We start from the raw sequence: 26737 nt of genomic DNA, 5'->3' as shown, positions 1-26737 counted from the left end.
ATATGATACACAGATCTAATTACTCACTATGTAATTTGCATTCAATAGTTTACTTTCTCCATTTAACACTAAGTTGGAAACTTTTTCATGTAAGTACCTATAGATTTTCTCATTCGTTTTAAAGACTGCTCATCAATCCTTTCATCAAACCTCATTTTCCTTCTGAGTGACAGAAAATTTGTTTCTGTTTTTGTTTATTCACTAATCCCCAAAAAAGTGCTTCAGTGCATCTTTATACTTCTATTTTTGTGCACATGTTCAAGTATTTTAGTCGGATGGATTTCTGGAAGTGGCTTGATTGGAAGGGGTGTGACATTAAAAAATTGAGGGGCGCGCCTGGGTGCCTCAGTCTGTTAAGTGTCCGACTTTGGCTCAGGTCATGATCTTGAGGTTCAGGGTTTGAGGGGTGGGGGGTGGAGCTCTGTGCTGACAGCTCAGAGCCTGGAGCCTGCTTCAGATTCTGGGTCTCCCTCTCGCTCTGCCCCTCCCCTGCTTGCGCTCTGTCTCTGTCTCTCAAAAATGAATAAAGGGTAAAAAAAAAAAAAAAAAAACTGACCACCTGGGGCGCCTGGATGGGGCGGTCGGTTAAACGTCTGACTCTTGGTTTTGGTTGAGGTCGCGATCACATGGTTCTTGAGTTCGAGGCCAGCCTCTGGCTCTGCACTGACCCTGTGGAGCCTGCTTGTGATTCTCTCTCTTTGTCCCTCCCCCACCCTACACGCACCGTCTGTCTCTCTCAAAATAAATAAAGAAAGTTAAAAAAATTGAATACCTACTGCTAAAGTGTCCTCCAGAAATACTAGCAGTTTCCATTCCCAGTAACAATGTGTTGGCGAGCCTGTTTCCTCACAACCTTTTTAACACTACATGTTATGTATTAAAATTTCTGCTGATGTGATGGGTGAAAAGTGGGGTCTTCCTGCTTAAACTATCTTAAACTTACCGCTTAAACTTTGAGCATTCTTTCAAATGTTTGTTGGTTATTCTTTTTCCAAGAACTAACTTTGTATATAGGTTTTGCACATTAAAAATTGTGTTTGTATATGTGATTTTCTTACTAGTTTATAGCAGTTCCTTAAAACGTTGGCTTTCAATTCATAGTAAAGTTATTTCCACTTCTTAATTTTGTTTCTGGACACTTCATTTCTTTTAACTTTTTAAAAAAAATGGAGTGTAATCTGTCAATATTTTATGGCTTTTGATCTTGCATCTTGCTTACATAAACCTTGACTCCCATAATTAAAAAATACTCCCATAATTTTGAAAATAATCTTCATGTGCTCCCTTCTCATTAATAATTTTGATCATTTATATATTATTTCTTAAAAGACAAGCTTTTGGCATTAGTAACCACTTTTTTTTAATCTATCTTATTTTTTATTTTGCATTTTTCTGTTTACCTGGTATCTATTTTTTAAATTTTATTTTGGAGAGAGAGAGAGAGAGAGAGAGAGAAAGAGAGAATGAGTGGGGGAGGGGCAGAGGAAGAGAGAAAGGGGGAGAGAGAGAGAGAGACTTTATTTAGGCTCCGAGCTGATCGTGCTCAATGAAGACTGAGCGTGTCTGTGAAGGGCTCAATTCCACAACCCTGGGATCATGAACTGAGCTGAAATCAAGAGTCAGACGCTCAATCGACAGCCACCCATGTGCCCCTGTTGTTTTTAACACAAATTTTTTTTTTCCCCAGCTTTTTGAATTGACTCCCTTAGTTCACTTTTGGTTTCTAATGAATATATTTAAGGCTATAAAATTTGCTCTGAGAATCATTTTATCCCATGGTATGTCATAGATTTTGAGAGGTAATGTTCTTGTTACATTTTTTTTTTCTTAAATTTTTAATAGTTTCAGCTTTTATTTCTTTACAAGTAAATAAGTGTGGATATAGTTTTGGAATTCGCTTTTAGTGTTTTGGTTTTGTTTTGTTTTACACCGTGTCACGTGTGTTTCTATTTTTTGTGATTTATCCATTTGTGTGTGTGTGTTACCTAAGAGATTATTTTGTGCATGTTCCATAGGCATTTGAAAACAGTGTGTGTTCCTATATTAGTACCATGTTAAGGTTATTAGTTATAATAGTATAATACATATATTATAAATATGGATATATAAATATAAACTCCGTAACATAAAATTAAGCTTATTATCATTCAACCATATTTTTGTATGGCAAGGGTTTTTTCATTCCAAGTAACAGACTCTGACTCTAGTTAGCTTAAACAAGAAAGAAATGTACTGGAGGGGCCCCTGGATGGCTCAGTGGGTTAAGTGTCCAACTTTGGCTCAGGTCATGATCCCATGGGCGGTGAGTTCGAGCCCCGCGTCGGGCTCTGTGCTGATGGCTCAGAGCCTGGAGCCTACTTCACATTCTGTGTCTCCCTCCCTCTCTGCTCCTCCCCCCCTCAAAAATAAATAAACATTAAGAAAAAAGTGTACTGGGAAGGTGTGGAGAAAGTCACTGAATGGATAAAAAGTTGAGCCAGGTGGCATCAACTGGAAACGATGGCATCCAGCCCAGGTCTCAGTGACAAGAAATAAAGGAGCGACTCTCAGGGTAACACGATGCCAGACCTGTTCAGTCTCCTTCCCACCGTGGTGCTTTGCTTTGCCAACCATGCTGGCTGTTGCAAGTCTCGGTGTTTGTCTGGCAGTGGATGCAGGGGTCCTGAATGAGGTGGTAGGTGAGCGCAGTGGGCAGAGCGGGACCAGAAAAACTCTTCTCTACCTCTTGCTTTGCTCCTGGTGGTTGTAAGCCCTCTGGCACACTGCCCAGAGTGTCTGCTTCCATTTTCTCATGTGGGAGAGAGCATCCAGGATCAGGAACCCCATCCTAGACAGCTGCGGTTATCTGCAGGCTGGTGGGAAGGAAATGGGAATATCGTTGTAGGGGGTTAGCAGGGCTGTGCTAGCGAAGGTTTGAGGTTTCCTCTTAGGCGTCTGTGGGGTTTATTTTATTTTGTTTTGTTTTGTTTTGTTTATTTTATATTTTATTATTTTATTTTTTTGAGTGTGGGGTTGTTTTTAAATCAGGTATACTGGGTTTAGTAATCGACCCGATCCCAGCGCCTCTGTATCATCTGGAAATGCCTACTGTCCTGGTCCTCTACTGGTACATTCTCCTGTCTTTCCAGCAGAAATGCCGATTTATTTTTATATTCTTTTCATCATTTCAATAGGTCTTAATGGAGTCAGAAAGAAAAGCAGCTGTTTTCCGCCCTAATTTACTCGGGGTGTCTGTTCTGCACCCCACAGACAGTGGCCTTTATCTCTTTTGGCTCGTTATTCTGATAGTTTACCTTCATATTTCTTTTTGAATTAAAAAAAATTTTTTAATGTTTATTTTTGAGAGAGAGACAGAGAGACAGAGCATGAGCAGGAGAGGGGCAGAGAGAGAGGGAGACACAGAATCCGAAGCGGGCTCCAGGCTCCCAGCTGTCAGCACAGAGCCCGACACAGGGTTTGAACCCACGGACCGCGAGATCATGACCTGAGCTGAAGTCGGACGCTCAACTGACTGAGCCACCCAGGCGCCCCTTCCCTTCATATTTCTAAATAAAAGACTTATTCTTTTATTTCTTGATTTTTCACTTTTAGGCATTGTCTACTGATAGTGACAATTTAGCTCTGTTTTCTACCCCTTCCCCCCCTCCTCTCAACATGGGGCATCACATTTTGCAGTGTTAAGCCCGCACTCCGTGTGGACATTGCCACAACAATGTAAATGTTTGTAGCTAAGCCACGCGGAGTCATAGGATTCCATTTCTTTTCTTGTAGAACTTTTTTTGGGGCAGGGGGAGGGATTTAGTAATTGCTGTATTTGTGCGTTTGCTTAATTTTGTTGGAGCTAGGTCTTACTGGCTCTTTTTTTTTTTTTTTTTTGCATAAGAAATTATCTGAATTATACCATATAATTCTCATTTGGTTCTTGGGACCAATTGATAGTATACGTGCATTTGTTAATGACTCTTGAGACCCAATCATGGGCACCTCTTGCCAAATCTGTTCAGTGACTTCATACTGGTAGCTTCATTTGGCTATTTTGAGAGCATCTGGGTGCCTCAGTCAATTGAGTCCCCTCTTGATTTCGGCTCAGGTCCTGATTCCAGGGTTGTGAGATCGAGCCCCTAGTCAGGCTCTGTGCTCACAGCAGAGCCTGCTTGGGATTCTCTCTCTCCCTCTCTCTCTCTCTGCCCCTCCACTGCTCTCTCTCTCTCTCTCTTTAAAAAAAAAAAAAAAAGGCAATAGTGGGAGTATTTCTGCCATTGAAATCAACAAATGTTACAAATCAGGGCTTTTTCTTTCTTTTTTCTCTTCAGAGAGGTGGTTTGCCAATATACTACTGAATGCACCTATCACTAACATTTCTCTCAAAATTCTCCAGTAGAGTGATCAAATTCCCACAGTAGAGTCAAACACGTTGTATTACCTGCCTGCCAGGTTTTTCTTTGAAGACCTCCCTCCTGGAGATTTTCTCTCTGTGGTCCAGTCCAGAATGGCTGCTTTCTAGGATGGATTCCCAGCCATCCTCCTGAAGACTCTCACCACGTCTCGCCTGTGCTGGGTCACCTGCTTCGTCATTCCTCATCTTCCTCTTTCTTGGCTTCCTCGCTCATTTTGGAGGATGGCATCCTCTAGGTGCTTCCTGGGAAAAGGCTGCGTAGAAGATAAACATTTTGGGGTCACCATGCCCCTGGATATGTTTTTCTCTTGTCAACATTTTTTATTAAAAAATTTTTTTTTAATGTTTTGCTTATTTTTGAGACAGGGAGAGACAGAGCATGAACAGGGGAGGGTCAGAGAGAGGGAGACACAGAGTCTGAAACAGGCTCCAGGCTCTGAGCTGTCAGCACAGACCCCGTCTCGGGGCTCAAACTCACGGACCGCGAGATCATGACCTGAGCCGAAGTCGGCTGCTTAACCGACTGAGCCACCCAGGCGCCCCTCTCCTGTCAACTTTGATTGATATTTTGATCCAATTGCATTTCTAGAATGATCCTCCCACTAGAATTATTATCCTTCCTCGAGATAAATCAATCTCCTACGTCATCGTAATGCCGTTATCGCACCTAAGGAAAATGAGCAATAATTCTGTGTTTCATCTAGCGTGTAGTGCATATTCAAAGTTCCCTGGTTGTTCAGAGAACTTTTTCTGATTGCCCACATTTTTGGTTTTTGTTTTCAAACAAGGATCTGGTACTGCATTTGACTGTTACATCTCATTAGTCTTTGTCAGGGACGGTCTTCCCATCTTATTTTTTCTGATAACACTGGCTGTTTGGAAACTAAGCCAGTTGTTTTGCAGAGCGTCCCACATTCTGGATTGTTCTCGTGGTATCATTAACTTGTCTACTTACTATCACCTTTGTTTTCTGTAAACTGGAAGTTAAGTCCCAGACTGCGCTCTCCAGTATGGTAGGCATTGTGCAACTTATGCTAATGCAAGTGAGAAACTGAATTTTAATTTAAGTTGAAATAATTTGAATCTAAAACTCATGCTCCATTTCATTGTTGGAAAAATGTTAAGTGTGCTTGGAAAAACTTAGGTATGCAAATCTCCTTTTTCAGTGGTAAATTTTATGAAATCTAAATACAGATCAAGCATTTCCAATGAAAACTCATCATCTGAATTGAAATGTGCTTTAAAAATTTTTTTTTAATGTTTTTTTATTTATTTTTGAGACAGAGAGAGACAGAGCATGAACAGGGGAGGGTCAGAGAGGGAGACACAGAGTCTGAAACAGGCTCCAGGCTCCGAGCTGTCAGCACAGAGCCCGACGCGGGGCTCGAACTCACAGACTGTGAGATCGTGACCTGAGCTGAAGTCGGATGCTTAACCCACTGAGCCACCCAGGCGCCCCGAAATGTGCACACTGGATTTTGAAGACTCACTACAAAAAAAGAAGGTAAAATATGAACACTTTTTATATTGATTACATGTTGAAATACTAATATTTCCTACATAGATATGGGCTAAATTAAGTATTTAAATAAATTTCACCTGTGGGCTTTTTGGTTTCGTTTTTGCTTTAGATAGAACATTTATACAGAAAATTTATATTCCCATTGACACGCGTGGTCTAATAGCTTGATTAAATCCAAGTTAAACATTTTTAGTAAGAATATTTCTAGATGATGTGTATTTCAGATTGTAACCCATCCGGGGGCTCCTATGTCAGTGGTCCCACTACAGCGATGCTAACTTTGGTCCCTCGGTTAACGTGGAGACCAGGAACTCTCCATCGTAAAGATAGGCTTCCCTTTTTGCGTTTAAAAGTCTACGCAAATCTCCCCCAAATCCGTTCACCTGATGGTGTTGCCTTTTTTTTTTTTTTTTTGGATGATTTTGCCTTGAACTGATGATTACATTGGGGTTGTCAACTGGTGGTTTCCATATTTTGCCAATCCATCTAGATTTGTTTGCTGGAGCTCCTCCTCCCCTTTTCATAGATCTATTTGGATATGATTTTCCGTATGTATGTGTTTAATGCGTTACAATTAGATATAGACATTCTTTGTATGCTCAGTACGCTTCTGTGCACATTTCCTGCCCCGGACCTGTAATCAACCATTTCTTCAAAGAAGTCTTGTACTTTTAGTGGGGATTCAATTGCTTCTTAAAGCCGCCAGGGAGGACGATTATTTAAGTATAGGGAAAATACTGATGCCGTCTTCTTCAAGATCCTTAACTAACGCTTGGTACAAGAAACCATTAGTTTCTTCACTGCACGTTTAAAACTGCGTCTTGGATAGCCTGAGGTTTCGTATTTGCGAAGTGAGGCCAAAATTGCTTCCTGTGCTCCCTCTCGTCAGCGCATGCCAGGAAGGCCAACTGTCCCAGGCCCGAGACGTCAGCCTCTGCTCCTGGCATTCTCTTTCCCTCCAGCGTCCTCCCCACCCCGTTTTTGTTTTTTTTTTTTTAATTTCAGCTGGGTTATTGTAGCTCCCCACTTTATTTTGCAAACAGTCTTTCCTGCTATATCTCCATATGAATTGGGAGATTAGTTACCTTAAAGCACACAGAAATCACCCATATTTTCCTATACATTTATTAAACACTGATGAAAGGTTATTAACCTAACATGTTAATATTCAAGCACTTCAACCGAATATAATTCCTTTCTCAACCTTTACGATGGTTTTTGTCCCACCTAAGCCAATATACATTTACATTTGGTGTGTGTGTGCCTATGGAAACAGACACATTCCTCAAACTGACTATAAGATAAGCCAGCATGTGGTGTCCTTCTTTCTGGGTATATTAAAATTTCACAGGTACAGTGGTTTAAATGGGAACAAATAAGTCGATTTCCTTATGAGATAAAGTAAGCGTACAAAATCTAAGAAGTATGAAAGGTGCTAACGACTAACCCCATACATCTTTCTCTTTTTCCTGTCCTTTTATTTTTATTTATTTATTTTTTAACGATGATTTACTTTTGAGAAAGAGAGAGACAGAGCGTGAGCAGGGGAGGGACAGAGAGAGAGAGGGAGACACAGAATCCGAAGCAGGCTCCAGGCTCTGAGCTGTCAGCACAGAGCCCGACGCGAGGCTTGAACCCACGAGCTATGAGATCATGACCTGAGCTGAAGCTGGAGGCTCCCGTGCATGGGGCCATTCTTATTCAATAAAAGGCCCTGACATAGAAAGATGAAAAGTGAATAGAACGCATTTTTTCTTTATCAAATTATCTACATAAACTTCCTGAAGAAGTAGAGGAGATCATTTGTGACCGTGAGTTCCGAGGTTGATCTGGCCTTGACAATAAGCTGTTTACTTCATTTATGTTCCACTTTGCGGGTCTACGATTTTGTTTGGCCCCCTATCTTTGTAACTGGGGCGAAGTGGGAGGTTCAACTGGTCTGAGAACACTTAATGTGCTCCATAAACTGTCTGAATCGAAGATTTTAATTTATTTTTCTGCCAAACACAACTGATTTCCATCTACAACTTTTTTTTTTTTTTTTTTTTTTTTAAGGTAAGAGACACGAAGTCAACTGGAGAAGCATATGTGGCCTTGAGCTATGGGACATTACTTCCCTTTAACAAGCTACTGAGAAATGTTGAACCTCACTTTGGTGTAGTCAGTGTTGGTCTTCGACAGTGAATGGATACACCGCCAGGTACACATCCTCGAGTTGGAGTCATTCCTGTAATAGGGATCTTCAATAATATATTGTTTTTGTGGATCAGGGCTCCCAAGTAGTTCAGTTTTAGCTTGGCAGTCTTTAAGTTGATTACTTTTTTCTTTTTTGTGTGTGTTATTTCTTTAAAGATTTTTAAAATGTTTCTTTATTTTTGACAGAAAGAGACACAGAGCATGAGCGAGTGGGGGAGAGGCAGAGAGAGAGGGACACACAGAATCCGAAGCAGGCTCCAGGCTCCGAGCTGTCAGCACAGAGCCTTAGGTGGGGTTCGAACTTGGGAACCGTGAGATCACGACCTGAGCTGAAGTGGGACGCTTAACCGACTGAGCCACCCAGGCGCCCCATAAGTTGATTCCTTTTTCTATTCAAATCTTTCAGATTGCTCCTTACATCCATTGTTGGTATATAATCAAACGAGGCAAAGTCTTCTTTGGCAACTTCCCTATTTCATGTGGACTTTGTCGCACATATCCTCCAATTACCTGAAATGTTTTCGTCAGTCATGGGCTCTCTGAAAACTACTTTTGCAGTGAATGGCTGGCAAGGGTTCCCCGCTCCACTGTCTTCCCACAGGCAGACTCCCTGACGTGGTGTTCCATTTTGGTCATGTCCCAGTCTCCATGGCAAGCTCAATACCACGTTCCAGGGAACTTCCCAGACCACCTGAACTTGGATAAGCCCTTCCCTTCCTGAGCAGTGATATCAAATTTTGATTAAAAAAATTTTTTTTATGTTTATTTATTTTTGAGAGAGAGAGAGAGAGAGAGAGAGAGAGCACAAGCAGGGGAGGAGCAGAGAGAGGGAGAGACAGAATCCGAAGCAGGCTCCAGGCTCCGAGCTGTCAGCACAGAGCCGGACGCGGGGCTCGAACCCACGAACCGGAAGATCATGACCTGAGCCGCTTAAGCGATTGAGCCACCAGGCGCCCCTGAAATGTTGATATTTTACAAAATATCCGTGTGTAACAGATTGAAAATGTAAAAACCAAAACAGAACTGGTTCATCATCAATAATTTGAGAAGGACTGCTTCTGCTAGACTGGTACTTTGTGCACATAAATTTCCTGGGAGTATTGTTAAAATGCAGATTTAATTCAATAGGTCTGTTGTGGGGCTCAAGATTCTGCATTTCTAGCAAGCTCCAGCCAGTGCTGATACTGCTAATGTTGGGACCACGCTTTGAATAGTAAGTAAAATAGATTTAGCTTTGACTCGCATATAAGAGGGGCATGTAAAAGTGCGAATTCTCACATATAAAAGCGAGAATAATCATAGCAGTATGCCAAGAACAATGTAAATGTAAACAATGGAAGTGTCTTGAATGGGAGAATGGGTAAATTAATTGTGGCGAAGTCAGCAATAACATATATATCATCAGTGCAAGTGAACTAGATTAACATCAATGTGGATGACTTTTACAATAATTTTAATATTTTTTACATAATTTGAAACAAAATGTAAATTGCGCAAAGATATGTAAAGTGTTTATATAAAGCTTAAAATTATACAAAACAACACTATGCATGTAGCAATGCATACAAAGTAGTAAAAACATAAAGGTCCACCTAGAAATAATAATACCAAATTCAGGAAAATATTTCCTCTTGTGGGGAGGGAGAGGTATGTGACTGAGGACAGGCAACCAGGAAGATTCTATTCTACTTTAATTAAAAAAAATTTTTTTTTAACGTTTATTTATTTATTTTTTTTTTTTTTAATTTTTTTTTTCAACGTTTATTTATTTTTGGGACAGAGAGAGACAGAGCATGAACGGGCGAGGGGCAGAGAGAGAGGGAGACACAGAATCGGAAATAGGCTCCAGGCTCCGAGCCATCAGCCCAGAGCCCGACGCGGGGCTCGAACTCACGGACCGCGAGATCGTGACCTGGCTGAAGTCGGACACTTAACCGACTGCGCCACCCAGGCGCCCCTCGTTTATTTATTTTTGAGACAGAGAGAGCATGAACGGGGTAGCTGTCAGCACAGAGCCCGACGCGGGGCTCGAACTCACGGACCGCGAGATCATGACCTGAGCCGAAGTCGGCCACTTAACCGACTGAGCCACCCAGGCGCCCCCTACTTCAATTTTTTTTTTTAGCATTTATTCATTTTTGAGAGACCAAGAGCGACAGAGCATGGTGGGGGGCGGGAGGGGTAGAGGGAGGGGGAAACACAGAATATGAAGCAGGCTCCAGGCTCTGAGCTGTCAGCTCTGTCTCACAAACCACGAGATCATGACCTGAACCGAAGTCAGACGCTTAACTGACTGAGCCAGCCAGGCTTGTTGTATTTTATGCTTTTCAGTGGCTTTAAATATTTCATAATTGGGGGCGCCTGGGTGGCGCAGTCGGTTAAGCGTCCGACTTCAGCCAGGTCACGATCTCGCGGTCCGTGAGTTCGAGCCCCGCGTCAGGCTCTGGGCTGATGGCTTGGAGCCTGGAGCCTGTTTCCGATTCTGTGTCTCCCTCTCTCTCTGCCCCTCCCCTGTTCATGCTCTGTCTCTCTCTGTCCCAAAAATAAATAAACGTCGAAAAAAAAATTTTTTTTAAATATTTCATAATTGGATTTAAAAAGCAATTCAAATTCATTCAATGTATGTTTACCCGACTTAAAAAAATTCCACGAAGGAAATCTCCAGTATATTCTTTCCTTTTCAAAGGCCTTGCAGGGTAAGGTCACAGAGATCTGAAAGAGGAAAAAGGGGTGGTTTTGAGAACTTTTGCTTTTTTTCTCCCCTCAGATTTGTTTAAGGCCAGTTAGAGTCCAACTCGGGTACAGAGCGCCTAATCGTCCCGCCAGCTGTGAGTAAAGAATTCCCGCACCATGACTTCCATGAACATAGTTAATCCGGCACCAGTTACATCCTGTTACTCAGGAGCCGACCACCCTCCTTCAGGCCACCACCACCTCCTGCCTAGGTGACGGGGCAGCCCCTGCTTGGTCTTTCTGCTTCCGCTCTTGACCCTCACATGGTCTTTGCCTCATGACACCCAGAGTTACTCTTTCCAAAAAAATCAGAAAAGTCATTTCCCTGCTCCCAACCATGACTGGCTGGCTCACCACAGTATCTAGAAAGGAGTCCACAGTCCTTAGCATGACCTCCTTGGCCTCCATGAGCTGGTCTGTCCTAGCACTCTGACCTCATGTACTGCTCCCCCCTCTTGACCCTACACTCTGGGGCCCCGGCCTCCATGTTGTTTATCCGATGCACAGACTCATTCTTTGTTCTTTTTATTATTTATTTATTTTGTGTGAGAGAGAGAACAGGGGAAGGGCAGAGAGAGAGGAGAGAGAGAATCCCAAGCAGGCTCAGATGTGTCGGCACAGATCCAAAAGCGGGGCTCGAACCCATGACACCATGACCTGAGCCAAAATCAAGAGTCCGATGCTCAACTGACTAAGCCACCCAGGTGCCCCAGGCTCATTCATATTTCAAGGCTTGGAGTGCCCTTGCCCTGCCTGGATTTTCTCTCGGGTCTCTCCTTCCCACCATCCTGGTTGCTGCTCGAACGCACCTCCTTAAAGAGGCTTCCTCTGACCTTGCCATCTAAGGGGGTCCTCCTCACATTGTTCTTGTCCCCTTGAGCCACTTTATTGTTCTTCTTAGCCCTGATTGTCACCAGACACTGCATTAGATCTCGGTTTATTGTCTGCCCCTCGTTAGGCTTGACCATAAGCTCTTGGAGAGCAGGGACTTAACTATTTCGTTCTCCGCTTTATCTCCAGGGCCTGGAGCAGTGCCTGGCACATAGTAAGTAGTCTGTAAATCTTTGTGGAATAAACAGATGAATGAATCAGTGCATGAGAAAGCCAGGGACTTTTGATAACCTGATGTGGCTGAGCTGGCCACATTTAATCTACTAATTGGCAATAACTCAGGAACAATCTTGACATATTTTATTACCAGTTTAGAAACCACTAGGTACTTGATCAAACATATTCGTCATTGGTTATTCTTGGATCTTATGAAGTTATTAAGTAGTCCCTTTTCCCAGCATGCAGTTCAACAAGTTTGTATTATTTATTAAAAAAATTTTTTTAATGTTTAATTATTTTTGAGAGAGAGAGAGAGACAGAGACAGAGACAGAGCGCGAGTGGGCGACGGGCAGAGAGAGAGGGAGACACAGATTCCGAAGCAAGCTCCAGGGGGTGCGGGCTCTGAGCTATCAGCACAGAGCCCGATGCAGGGCTTGAACCTGCAAACAGTGAGATCATGACCTGAGCCGAAGTCAGGTGCCCAACCGATCTGGGGCCTCCCAGGTGCCCCAAACAAGTTTGTATTAATAAGCAGGCTTTCTACATTCTCAGGAAAGAATGACTGTCTTAGTGCTCACCATGTTCTAGGCACTTTGCATATATTATGATTTCATTTACTATCCCATGTCATTGTCCACCCCAGCAACTCTTTGAGCCAAATGTTATCGTTTTGTAAAGAAGGAATCTATGTTCAGAGAGGTTAGCTGTTTGCCCAGAGTCGCAAAGTTCCCATGATCCATATAGTCTCATGATCTACATCAGGTCGTCTATTGCATGCTTATGTGACAGTCATTAAATGCATCAATGAATGTTAGTGCCGCGAGGACTTCTGGATCCAGTTGGAGATTGACTTGGGGACTTGTCCACGCACCTTCCGTAACAGGCGAGCCAGTCTAGAAGCTCACGGCCGCCTTCCACATGGCCTCTCTCTGTTCCGAGTACGTACGGCTCTTCCTGACAGTTATTTGCAGACTCCATTTGTGAACTCATCTCCTTGCTAAAATTGATTTGTTGTCCTCAAATAAGTCCCTGGGTCATTCACAGCCAGACACACAGCGTGGTGAAAATTTTGAGTTGCCCAATGCGCACGTTCCCAACCGAGGTAGAACACGGTGGCATTCTGCCTGCTTCCATTAGCTTGAATATTATAAATGTCCCTCTCGCGGTCACTTTAGTGCCATGCTTTTTGGCATTGCTCTGTTTTTCGTGGGTGATTTGCTCTCTAAAGTGGCCCCCGAGTGTCGTGCTGGGGTCCTGGCAACGCTCCTGAGCACAAGAAGGCCGTGAAGTACTTTACGAGAGAAATACGTGTTAGATACGCTTTGCTCAGGCATGAGTTACAGTGATGTCGCCCCTCAGTTCAATGTTAATGAATCAACGATGTATATTAAATAAGGTGTCTTTAAACAGAAACACACATAAAACCAGGTTATGATTGGACTGCTTGACAAAAATGTTGTCGCCGGAGGCTCACAGGAACCTAACCCTGTTTTTTTCCCTGCAAATTCAGTAACTCTGTTCACAGTGACTTTACAGGACATTCACTTTATGGTGAATAACGAGATCGGCTGTATTTTTGTAACACGCCATACAGTTGCATCTGGTCACAGAGGCCAGTAAGAAGGACTGATGAGAAAAAACAAAAACAAAAACAAAAACAAAAACAAAAACAAAAACAAAAAAAACAACCCCGAAGGGAATTACTTAGCTATAACTTAAAGGATCACAGTACTTTGTTGCTGGTAAAACAGTAGTTAAATCTCTGTGCTTTGGTGATTGATCTATCTAGAATGGGGACGTCGTGAGAACGTGAAAATGGTATTCTTGCTGTCAGTTCCCGATTGCATGCTATAATTTGAGGATTCTTATTTCTGACCTTGTCTAAGCGCAGCCGAACGTTCTCGTTGTTAAAATGGGAGATAAGGGGCGCCTGGGTGGCGCAGTCGGTTGAGCGTCCGACTTCAGCCAGGTCACGATCTCGCGGTCCGTGAGTTCGAGCCCTGCGTCAGGTTCTGGGCTGACAGCTCAGAGCCTGGAGCCTGTTTCCGATTCTGTGTCTCCCTCTCTCTCTGCCCCTCCCCTGTTCATGCTCTGTCTCTCTCTGTCCCAAAAATAAATAAACGTTGAAAAAAAAATTAAAAAAAAATGGGAGATAATTGTAGTTCGATGGAAGGAGCACTCAGTTTGGAGTGAGAAATTCTGGGGATGAGTCAAAACTCAGATGCCTACTGGCTGTGCAACCTTAAGCACATTTGTGAACTTTTCTGGGTCTTAGTTTCCTAATCTGTAAAAAGAAAGACAATACATAGGCAATATTAGCTAACTCACACATTTCAGGTGTTCCAAGGGCTTTTCATTAACCCTCACAACCCTGTGAGGAAGACATTAATACCTCCTTCTACAGGGGAGGAAATTGAAGCCCAGAAGTGACTGGCTCAGGATCACACAGCTAGAGAGAGTGGAGCTTAGTCTATGAGCCCAAGACACTGGCCTTAACCACGGTTCCTGCCTCGGTGGCCCTCACCGCCTGCCATCTCAAACAATGCTGGGGGCCGGGTGGCATATGCTTATGCATATAATACACAATCAAATGTAAGGTATTACTATTTTTCGCTAGGGTTAGCATTTCGAACTTTAGTATTTCAAAAGGGAAATTACCTTAAAGAATTAAATTAAATTAAATTACCTTAAGGTAATGTGGTTTTCAAAAAGTTTGTTGGAATCATTTGGTATGCTTTTATTCTTCCAGGGACCAGCTTTTGATGGGGGAGGTGGGGGTCAAGACTCATTTCTAATTTTATTTTTTTTATAAATTTTTTTAATGTTTATTTATTTTTGAGAGAGAGAGAGAGAGAGAGAGAGCACAAGCAGGGCAGGGGCAGAGAGAGACAGAGACACAGAATCCGAAGCAGGCTCCAGGCTCTGAGCTGTCTGCACGGAGCCTGACGCAGGGCCCGAACTCACAAACCATGAGATCATGACCTGAGCGGAAGTCGGACACTTAACTGACTGAGCCACCCAGGCGCCCCAAGACCCGTTTCTAATTTTAAATTGCAAGTGAAGTGAAAAAAAGAGGATTTGAAGTGGACATTTTCTTTAGAGCAACGCTTTGGTGAACTTATCTTTTGCATTTAGAGTAGGATTTTTATGTTCGTATTTGAGGGGGATTTTTCAAAGGCACAAGATGTGAAGTGCTAAGTCTGGGAACTGTTCTTGGTGGCGGCAATAAAAGCTAACTGCATTGGGAAAAGGAAGACGGAAGGAGAGGACAGCAATGTGGCACACGATTCAGGAGACACTGACCTTCTGGGCAAAGTAACAGATCAGCCCTCAGAAGCGCCATCCCTCCCTCCAAAAAAAAAAAAGGAAAAAAGAAAAGCTTGTCACTAAAGCTGAAACTAAAATGTTCTCCGGTGGGTTTCACTCATTCATTGGCTTAAGGATGTTTTTTGATCACCTGCTAGGTGCCCGGCTCTCCTCTGGGTCAAGAAGATGCTACCAGCTATGGAGCACGACTCAGGGCTTGAACTCACAAACCGTGAGATCATGACCTGAGCTGCAATCAAGAGTCGGACGCAACCGACTGAGCCACCCAGGTGCCCCCAAAGACTACTTTTTATTATGGAAAAAAATACAACCTTTTTCTTCCCCAAGTTTTCATTTAAATTCTGGTTAGCTAAGGGGCAGTGCAGAGCCTGCTTGGGATTCTCTCTCTCCCTGTCTCTCTGCCCTTCCCCCACTTGAGCACGCACACGCTCTCTCTTTCAAAATAAATAAAATAAAATAAAATTCTAGTTAGTTAACATGTATGGCAGAACTAGTGATTCGTCACTTGCATGTAACACCCAGTGCTCATCCCAACAAGTGTCCTCCTTAATGCCCATCCCCCATCTAGCCCACCCCCCACCCACCTCCCTCCATCAACCCTCAGTTTGTTCTCTGTCTTTAAGAGTCTCTTATGATTTGCTTCCTTCTCTCTTTTTCCTTCCCCATGTCCATCTGTTTTGTTTCTCAATTTCCACAGATGAGTGAAATCATAGGGTATTTGCCTTTCTGCGATTATTTCGCTTACCATAATACATTCTAGCTTCATCCACGTCATTGCACATGGCAAGATTTCGTTCTTTTTTATGGTTGGGTAATATTCCAGTGTGTGTGTGTGTGTGTGTGTGTGTGTGTACCCCACGTCTTCTTTATCTATTCACCAGTCAATGGACATTTGGGCTCTCTCCATAGTTTGGCTGTTGGTGATAATGCTGCTATAAAAACGCATTGGAACGCATGTGCCCCTTCGAATCTGTATTTTTGTATCCTTTGGGCAAACACCTAGTAGTGCAACTGGTGGGTCACAGGGTGGTTCTATTTTTTTAACTCTTTGAGGAACCTCCATACGGGGCAAATAAAAACTTTGTGGTGGGAAGTTTCAAACACACACCTAGGTAGAGAGAAGGGCGAGGTGAACCTCCCCGCACTCAGCGCCCAGCTCCCGCAATTAGCAGCTCGCGCCCAGGTAGCCCCACCCGCTGCCTCCCACCCCAGCCCAGGATTACGTTGAAGGACACCCCAGATGTTGTGTCATTTTTCCCCGAATACTCAGTCCGTCTGTCAAAACTAGAAGAACCCTCAACGACCATTTTCACATCTTTGCCTTGGCCATCCAACAACATTGAACTTGTGGTTTATTCCTCCCTCAACTCTTTTTTTTTTTTTTTTTTTTTTTTGAATTGGGGTAGAGAGGACACACAATTACATTAGTCTCAGGTGTACCTCAGTGATTCGGCAAGTCTGTGTGGTGCGGTGTGCGTGTCGCGGGTGTGGCTACCATCTGCGCCCCCCTCCCCCCACTATTATGATTCCATTGACCCTAAACTTTGATGGCGCTCTCTGGCCTCCTCTTCTGAGATATTCTGGGTTGACCTTTCTCCCCTCCCACCCCTCACTTTCCCTGGGGCTTTTCCCTTGGCCGCTGATGTCACTTCCCACACGGCCCAGCCAGCCAGGCCCTCCGGAGGCTGCGCTCGCTCTCGGTGGCCCCTTTTCTTCTGAGCCCCAGGCCCTGTCTCCAGCTCCCTGCCTGCTCCCTTCCCAGGGACTTCACTTCAACTTGACCGCTTTGGGACCAAGCTCATCATTCTTCCCTCCACGCCTCCTCCCCTGTGGCCTTCTCCCTCCCGAAAAGGCACCACACCCATGCAGGTGCTCAGTCCATAATCCCAGGGACCCTCTCTTGCCCGCCCCCCTTCTTCCCCTCCCATAGCCAGTCATCACAAAGCCCTGGAGATTTCCTCATCCAATAATCTAATATCTCCTCGCCTTCCTGATTTCCAGCAGGGTTACCGCCACCATCTGGCTGGATTCCGGATGCCTGTAGTTTCCTAACTGGTTTCCCGCTTCCACTCCAGCTGCCACCGCATTTGCCCCGGTGCAACTGAACATCCTACCTCGTAATCCACAACGAAGGGGCTCTACATTGTTTTTAGGACAAACACCAAGATCCTTGACAGGGCTCAGCTGTCGTCACCATCTGGCCCCTGGCCCTCTGGTCTCAACCTGTGTGGATCCCCAGCTCCCTAGTTACTGCCAAGGTTTTACAAGTATTTTCAGTGGTTTAGTGAGAAAAATCTCGATTGAGTAGGTAAGTATAAAAGAAATTTTAATTGTTAAGCTTGCTCTGGAGACTCATTCTGCCTCTCTCTTGGATAAAGTTATGACTATGTCCCAAAGCTTTTTTGGTTTCTGTGTCTGTCACCTGAATAAGTCCTTTCAGAAAATTTAAAGTCTCATTAAGAATTCTGTTGAAACTCCAAATCTGGGGCTCCTGGGTGGCTCAGTCGGTTGGGCGTCTGACTTCCTTCGGCTCAGGTCACGATCTCACGGTCCGTGAGTTCGAGCCCCGCATCGGGCTCCGTGCTGACAGCTCAGAGCCTGGAGCCTGCTTCGGATTCTGTGTCTCCCTCTCTGTCCCTCCCCTCTGCTAGTGCTCTCGCTCTCTTAAAAAAAAAAAAGAAAGAAAAAAGAAAAAGAAACTCCAAATGTATTTAATTTCAAAATGTCCCCGCTTCCCAAGTTTGGGCCTAATTCTGGCTTGGAAATTAGTAGCAGTTTCTGACGCCTGCGGGGCAGGGTGAAGGGGACAGAGCAGCGTTTCCCATGGTGGACAGGGGTGTAGTCTGCAGTGTGGACCCCCTGACCCCACCTCTGGGTGGTCCAGATTCTAAGTGGTGCTCTTAGGGGAATTCCTTCCATGACGCCCACCATGAGGTCCACATATGGTCCCTGGAAACATCTCCCTTTGCTCGGCCATCAGCGGAAATATAGCTCATTTCCAGGTGGTTCTCTTTGCTCTGCCTGCAGACAGGCTGTTCTGCCATGGCTTCTCCCCTTTCACATGCCTGCCGTCAGTCATGACCCCCAACTCCCGAGTGCCCTTGGGGCTTTCGGAGCCCCTCTGGGGACCCTCATCCCTTCCCTGGGATTGAGTGGGCGGAGGACGCAGCCCAGCTCCTGACCTCTCGTAAGTTAGAAGACGGTGGTCACCTGGTGCCCGAGGACCTGGCCTAGATCTCCCCCTTTACCAGTCCAGCATAGACGGTCTGGTCCAGTCGCTATCTCAATTGAGACAGCAGGTAACTTGGAACCTGTTGTTCACCATTTGGCCTTTGGGGCCCTTGCTGAAACGGACATTGAAGAGGTTACCTGCCTTAACCATCCAGACACAACGACGGATGTTTTATCTAGGAACCCTTTAAAGAACTCTTTAAAACATTCCCGGTCCAAGTGACTGCATCAACTTACGAGTAATATACAGTCTGTTGAAATGAAATACACTTTTCTACAATTGGAATTATACTCTAAAAAACAGTTTAGTTTGGCATTGATTTCCATTAGTCCAAATTAATGAGATTCAATGTACTTTATGTCTGTGGCATAGATTTAAATTCTAGATAAAAATTGAAAATGTTTTACCTTGGAAGATTTCAAATATACCCCCCAGTAGAGCGAATAACATAATGGGCTCTTAAGTAGCCTTTATCTGCTTGAACCATCAACCTCTGGTCCATTTGACTTCATATGTATCATCCTACCCTGCTTTTTTTGCTAGAACATTTAAAAAATTTTTTTTAACATTTATTTATTGTTGAGAGAGAGAGACAGAGCATGAGTGGGGGAAGGGGCAGAGAGAGAGGGAGACATAGAATCCGAAGCAGGCTCCAGGCTCCGAGCCGTCAGCACAGAGCCCTATGCGGGGCTCGAACTCACGAGCTGTGAGATCACGACCTGAGCTGAAGTCAGACGCCCAACTGACTGAGCCACCCAGGCGCCCCTATTTGTTTATTTTTAAATGTTTGTTTATTTTGGGGGGACACAGAGAGAGAGCAAGTGGGAGAGGGGCAGAGGGAGAGGGGGACAGAGGATCTGAAATGTGCTTTGGGATGACAGCAGAGATCCTGACGTGGGGCTGGAACCATGAGATCATAACCTGAGCCCAAGTTGGACACTCAGCCGACTGAGCCACCCAGGCGCCCCTCTGTTGCGTCATTTTTTTTTAGATGTTTATTTTTTGAGAGAGAGAGAGAGACAGAGTGTTAAGTGGGAAGAGACAGAGAGAGGGAGGGAGACAGAATCTGAGAAGCAGGCTCCAGGCTCTGAGCTGTCAGCACAGAGCCTGACGTGGGGCTCGAACTCATGAGCTATGAGATCATGACCTGAGCCCAAGTCGGACGCTTAACCGACTGAGCCACCCAGGTGCCCCTGTTGCGTCATTTAGCCCGCTCTGCTGTCCTTCTGTTTCCTGTAAACTGGCAGGCAGCTCCGGAAGCTTGATTAGATTCAAGTTTGCAGGTGAGATACTTGACCGTCCGTCCTGCCACAGGCTCCCTATTTCTCACATTCAAAGATTTGGGTCAAGCAGTTGATGCGTCGGCCTGGTCCCTCCATTGAAAGTTCCCCTGAGCTGATGGTTTTGGTCCCTACTGATGACCGTGGCCAAGACGCATTACTTCATTAGTGGCTACCATTTGCTTCTGGATTTATGAACTGGGCTTCTCAAGGAAGAACTTTCCTTCATCAACTGTGTGGTTAGCTTGACATCAGAGCTGACTAGAAAGGCAGGGCAAATACTTAGACTCTTCCTTCATTTTGCAACTTTCAGAAAAATGTGTTGGTACCTTGATAATCTCCAAAAAAAAGCAATGCGGGGTTTTTTTTTTTTTTTTTTTGGTGGTGGTGGTTGGGGGGAGGGGCAGGGCGATTAGTGTCATGGATGTTTGGATTTTTGTAATTTTTTTTTTTTTGAGAGAGAGAGAGAGAGCGTGAGTGGGGGAAGGGCAGAGAAAGAGGCAGAATCTCAAGCAAGCTCCACGCTATGAGCACAGAGCCCATGCGGGACTCTAACTCACAAAATAGCGAGATCACGACCTGAGCCGAAATCAAGAGTCAGACGCTTAACCAACTGAGCCGCCCCTATAATTTTATTGTTTTTAATCCACTGTGGTCATTATTCTTTCTGACATCCAAATTGTCCCAATTTTGGCCTTATCAAGTCGAGTCCTGTATCTTTGAAAAGATCCCGGAAGTCCTCAATAGTTTCCTTTCTTTCTGACACAAAAGATATCCCTGGAACGCCTTGTGTATTTTCTGCCTTGGACCCAGACTCGCCGTTTCTCCAAAGAGCCATTTCATTAAAAAAAAAATTTTTTTTTAAGTGGGTAAAGTATTTGGAAACCAGGACCTGATTGCTAGGTGACCTCACTGTTCCCAGGATGCCATTGCTTTCAGGCTCTTTCCATGAGCAGAGGTAGAAAGAAAAGTTTCATTAAGTCATGAACTTATGCTGCTATTTAAATTAGGATATTTACTGGGGCGCCTGGGTGGCGCAGTCGGTTAAGCGTCCGACTTCAGCCAGGTCACGATCTCGCGGTCCGGGAGTTCGAGCCCCGCGTCGGGCTCTGGGCTGACAGCTCAGAGCCTGGAGCCTGTTTCCGATTCTGTGTCTCCCTCTCTCTCTGCCCCTCCCCCGTTCATGCTCTGTCTCTCTCTGTCCCAAAAATAAATAAACGTTGAAAAAAAAATAAATTAGGATATTTACAATCTGGGCCTCAGGCATGCTCCTTGCCATTAGGTGTCTTTGCTTCTTGGCCTTTTCCGTAGACAGTTACTGTCTACTAAATAATAGTACATATTAATCAGTTACAGATTTTTTTTACTCAACTTTTCTGGATTTTATATTCTTTTTTAAAAAAATTTTTTTAACGTTTTTTCACTTTTTGAGAGACAGAGAGAGACAGAGCGTGAGTGGGGAAGGGGCGTAGAGAGAGGGAGACACAGAATCCAAAGCAGCTCCAGGCTCCGAGCGGTCAGCACAGAGCCCGACGCGGGGCTTGAACTCACGAGCCCTGAGGTCATGACCTGAGCCGAAGTCGGACACTTAATGGACTGAGTCACCCAGGTGACTCCAAAGGGAGGTATTTTTTTATTACTACTTTTCAGGTGATGAAACTGATTCTCAAAGAGGGCAAGTAACTGTCCAAGTCTGACTACTACTAGTAGGTGGAAAATCCAGAATTCGATCATGAGTGTGTCTTATCTTAAACCCTGTATCATTTTCCATTGTGCCATGTTACCTCTCAGAAACAACTCTGTAATATGTGTGTTATTTCTTTTTTTCCAAATGTTCTTTATTTATTTTGAGAGCCATAGAGCACAAGCCAGGGCAGGGGCAGAGTGAGAGGGAGAGAGAGAATCCCAAGCAGGCTCTGCTCTGTCAGTGTGGGGCCTGACGCAGGGCTTGATCCCACAACCATGAGATCATGACCTGAGTCGAAGTTGTGTGCTTAACTGATTGGGTGACCCCGGCGCCCCAAGTTTATTTTATTTATTTTGAGACAGAGACAGAGAGAGAGAGAGAGAGAGAGAGAGAGAGAGAGAGAATGCAGGGGAGGAGCAGAGAAAGGAGAATCCCAAGCAGGCTCTGACTCAGGGCTCAAACTCCCAAACCAGGAGATCACGACCTGAGCCGAAACCAAGAGTCAGACACTGAGCCGACTGAGCCCCCCAGGCGCCCCAAGTGTGTGATATTTCCGTCTAGAATTTGTTCTGCCCCAGTGCAGGAGAGAGTGAGCGTGTTTATTTTCTACTGCTTAAGACAACATCTGGCATGTTCCTAGCAGCTTTCTTGGTAATGGCCCAAACTGGAAAGGACCCAAGTGCTCATCGGTGGCAGAACGAGAAGGAGTCACTGCTAACATGACAACGTGGGTGAATCCCAGAAATGGAAAGAAGGTTGAGCGGAAAAAGCCAGACCTGAAAATGTATACACTGTAGGTTACCATCTGTGTAAAGTTCAAAACCAGACAAATCTAAGGTCTCCTCGTGGGGGGCGGGGGCCACGTCAGCGAATGGGAGGGGGCAGCAGCACGGGGTGCCTCCTGCTCTATTTTTTGATCTGGTGTTGGTTACAGGTGAATGTTTGCTTTGTGAAAAGATAAATATTACATCAATATTATTATCCTCACCATCCTTATGTAATGGAAAAAGAAACCGAGGCTTGGGGAGGTTAGATGTTTTGCCCAAGGTCACGTAAAAGTGGCTCAGCCGGTTGGGGTGCGCCTGGGTGGCTCAGTCGGTTAAGCGTCTGACTTCAGCTCAGGTCATGATCTCACAGTCCGTGAGTTCGAGCCCCGCGTCGGGCTCTGGGCTGACAGTGCAGAGCCTGGAGCCTGCTTCGGATTCTGTGTCTCCCTCTCTCTCTGCCCCTCCCCTGCTCGTGCTCTGTCTCTCTCTGTCTCAAAAATAAATAAAAACATTAAAAAAAAATTAAAAAAAAAAAAGTGGCTCAGCCGGGACTCTAACTTGGTTCTCTGTGAGCTCAGAGTCCATTCTTAACCATGGCATGTGCCTCAGAAGAGGGGGCACCGGAGGAAGCGTCAGGGTGTAGGAGGGACACCCGGGGAGTGAGGCTGGCCAGGCCGGAAGGAAGCCTAGAGGTTGGGACAATGTGGGGTACCCAGAGCAGGGGCGAGCCCAGAACAAAGTGTATGCCTGAGGCTCCTGGGAATGTCCTACAGCGACAGAGGCTGGATCTGGGCTCTGGGTTGAGGCATGGGGTCCCTAAATGGCACCAGGGAGCAGGGACAAGCCTCGGCAGGTGTCTGCCGAGCGGGAATCCTCCCCACCTGCCTTTCCCTGCCCTCAGCCAGGATCCCACCTCTCCCGCTAAGACACAGCAGGAAGGGGAAGGGTGTGTGCCCCCGGGTGTCTCAGATGAACGAAGCCACCCAATCTCACATCTCAAAAACTAACCAGAATGCCTGACTCCAGTGCATTGTGACAAACGTACATGCACGCTGACCCACGTGCACTTGCATGACACCCTCGGGATGGCTGGAGACGTCTGGCCAAATGACAGAGTAAAAATTAGGCTGCTACAGGTTAAGGTTTGCTGTTGTATTGTCTATTGCAGCCTTGTAGAAAAATTACAAGACGCGGGGCGCCTGGGTGGCTCAGCTGGTTGAGCGTCTGGCTCTCTCTCTCCTCCCTCTGCTCCTCCCTCACTCACAGGTGCATGCTCGCGCTCTCTCCCTCTCTCTCAAATAAATAAAGAAATAGTTTTAAAAAATTTACAAAACTCAAAGCATCTTTTTTCTTGGCCTATGAACAATTCAGAAGCTTTCTATTTCCTTAGCAACACAAAGCACCCGAGACCCAGGATTTATTAAGAGATCACCCGTTCACCCCGTAGAGGAAAGATAAGCAGCTGTTTACAGGAGCCACTGTTCCCCGCCGAAGATGTAGGCCCGCCAAGCTCACGAATAAAATTCTGTGACCAGCAGCCCTTTCCACGCTGCGCATCAGGCAGGACGGTTCTTGGGTTCACAGTCCCACTTTTGCTCCCCGTCTCCGCTCTAAAGCCTTGACCCTGGCAACACCGTCTCTCACTCTTCAGGGGCCCTCAAAGGCCGGCCGGCTGCTCGCGGCAGTCCCCCCAGGGCAGCGTGCCTGACATGTTTGATGGAACGTCTGGAGAGCCCTGGAGGGTTTCTGTCCTCGCCACGGGTGTGCTCTCATCTGTCTAAAAGACGGATCTGACGACGTCACCCTTCATCCTCCACGTGTTAGGTCCTAATGTTTTGTTATGATGGCTCATGAGGTTTCGTTATAATAACGTATTAAATAAATTAAAACTTACTTTAAAGGGGGAGAAAGCTACAGCATTTTCAGTATCTACACTGTATTTACACATTGGATCTAACTTTCCAAATAAAATTTGCCGGTTCTGACACTTAACGTAGGTCGTGATCAAAGGACAATGGGATAATGGCTTGCTTTGTCCTAATGCTCACGGGGCACTACAGAAACGTGGGAAGTCCCTCTTTACCGGATCAAGCGCAGAGGCTGTGGGCAACGGACAGCACACCCTAGTGGCCAAGCCAAGTAATTACCATTACCTTATCAAGTGGAAAGGTTAAGTGTAAAAACAAAGCTGTAAAAACCCTCCGTGTGCTTCTGCTGTGAGAAGATTCCACAAATTTCTGCCAGCCAATTTCTTTTTTTATTTTAGCTTTTTTTTTGTTGCAAAAATGAACACAGATACAGAAAAATCACACACAACAAACGTAGAGCTTAATAAATCATAAGGTATATGTTAGTATTTAATACTCAGATTAATACACAAAATTGAGGTGTGAGATTAATATTGAATTTTATATTGACATACTATTATATTTATATTTAATGTATTAATATTTAATTATAATGCATATATTAATGAATCATCATAGCACCCTTGTAACTACTGCCCAGATCAAGAAATAAAATTTTGCCAGCCACTGAGTAGAGCTCCCCCCACCACCACCATGTGCCCCATACTGACCATATTCTTCCTCCCAAGTAACCAGTAAGCTGATCACTTGCCTGTGTTTCCTATAGTCCTTTCACCCAGGTAAATACCCTGGGATTCTATAGTTGTCCTTTTAAGGTTTTTCTTCTTCTTACATAGAGACAGCACATGAGAAGGGGAGAGGGGCAGAGGGAGAGAGAGAATCTCTCCACACTCAGTGCAGAGCCCAAGACAGGGCTCGGTCCCACGACCCTGGGATCGTGACCTGAGCCAAAATCAGAGTTGGATGCTGAACCGACTGATGCTGAACCTAGGAGCCCCCATTTAAAGTTTTTGATATTATAAGTTTCCCCTCGATCCTTTTCTCAGCCTTATACTTTATCCACTGAACAACCTGAATCCTTTAGCTTGCGAAATTCTCTGTAGTCTGGATGTTGCCCAATGACGTACTCTTGGTACAGGTCAGCAGGTTCTGGATTTCCTACCTCTTGGCGGTTGGATGAAGCTGAGGCGTGGTGAGACCCAGGCCAATCCCGTTGGCGAAATCATAAGTGGTGATGTGATCTTGAATCAGGAGGCATAAAACCGTCCGATTCCCTTTTGTTATGTTAGCAGCCATTGCTGCTTAATGCCTAAATCCATTAATTCATTGGGAGTGCAGAGTGGTAACACTCTAATGCCATCACTTCTCTTTCACTTATTAATTGTAACACTTTCATATGGAAATGCTGCCCTTCGTCTACCATTTGCCTTCCCAGCGGTACAATTCATGTGGAAAGGTAGGAAAAGTGCTGCCTTCTTTCCAGTTATGTACCGGTTTTTCAAGCATCCCCCAAATGTGATATTTATTTATTTATTTATTTATTTTAAAGTAAGCTCTATGCCCATCATGGATCTCATGACCCCAAGATCAAGAGTCACATGCTTTACTGATGGAGCCAGCCAGGCACCCAGGTTTAATATATATATATATACGGGGCGCCTGGGTGGCGCAGTGGGTTGAGCGTCCGACTTCAGCCAGGTCACGATCTCGCGGTCCGTGAGTTCGAGCCCCGCGTCGGGCTCTGTGCTGACAGCTCAGAGCCTGGAGCTTGTTTCGGATTCTTTGTCTCCCTCTCTCTGACCCTCCCCCGTTCATGCTTTGTCTCTCTGTATCTCAAAAATAAATAAAACATTAAAAAAAATTTAAAAAAAAAAAAAATATATATATATATATATTTTTGTTTTGTTTTGTTTTTTTTTAAAAAAAAAAATATATATATATATATATATATACATATATATAATTAAAAGGGCACCTGGGTGGCTCAGTCGGTTAAGCTTCCGACCTCGGTTCAGGTCACTATCTTGTGGCTTGTGAGTTCAAGCCCTGCATGGGGCTCCGTGCTGACAGCTCAGAGCCTGGAGCCTGCTTTGGATTCTGTGTCTCCTTCTCTCTCTGCCCCTACCTGGCGCTTGTGCTCTGTGTCTCTCTCTCTTTCTCAAAAATAAATAAACATTAAATTTTTTTAAAAAATAAAAAGTATATAATTATGAACCTATGGGTTTAAATTTCAACCCCTTGGAATTACTGAAGCAGAAATGACTCCACCTTTGGCAAGTGGATGCCTCTTACCATTGGCTCCTGAATCCTTTTTACAGTATCTAGTCGTCTAAGACAGCTTTGCTGCCATCTGATATGATTAAGTGATGTGACAGGGTCAATGTATACATTTCCTGCCTCAAACCAGGAATCAGTCATTTCTTCAAGAAGCCTGGGTTTCTGTTAGTGGGAAATGGTATTTCAGAATAATAATCAGCACCAAAGATGCTCATTGCTACTGTTGTTGGTTGCTGTTTTCTTTCTGAGCCTTTTCAGTGGAGGTTGTATATAATAATATAATATAATATAATATAATATAATATAATATAATATAATATAAAATATAAATATAAATATAGTATAATATGGTATAGTATAATATAATATAGTATAGTATAATTTGGTATAGTATAATATGG

The 26737-nt window shown here is 44.5% G+C and overlaps 1 long non-coding RNA gene across 6 annotated transcripts in view; it reads left to right on the top strand.

Moving 5' to 3' along the window:
- The window catches only part of LOC121015124 (uncharacterized), a 43359-nt gene that overhangs the window by 5142 nt on the left and 11480 nt on the right, over positions 1 to 26737 (top strand). The window contains exons 1-4 of one of the 6 annotated variants that reach the window (XR_005783635.1): positions 5855 to 5900; positions 7974 to 8118; positions 9243 to 9327; positions 10096 to 10112. This is a non-coding gene — a long non-coding RNA (uncharacterized LOC121015124). Of the gene's footprint in view, positions 1 to 5854; positions 5901 to 7973; positions 8119 to 9242; positions 9826 to 10091; positions 10113 to 17226; positions 17622 to 26737 lie in introns of those variants that run through there. The other 5 variants (XR_005783634.1, XR_005783632.1, XR_005783636.1 and 2 more) reach the window with 5 other exon arrangements.

The sequence above is a fragment of the Herpailurus yagouaroundi genome, unplaced genomic scaffold, assembly GCF_014898765.1.
Source record: "Herpailurus yagouaroundi ecotype Mexico unplaced genomic scaffold, PumYag 205, whole genome shotgun sequence".
Classification (NCBI taxonomy): Eukaryota; Metazoa; Chordata; class Mammalia; order Carnivora; family Felidae; genus Herpailurus; species Herpailurus yagouaroundi.
Note: the sequence above shows the minus strand (reverse complement) of the source record. Positions and strands in the feature narration are given on the sequence as shown.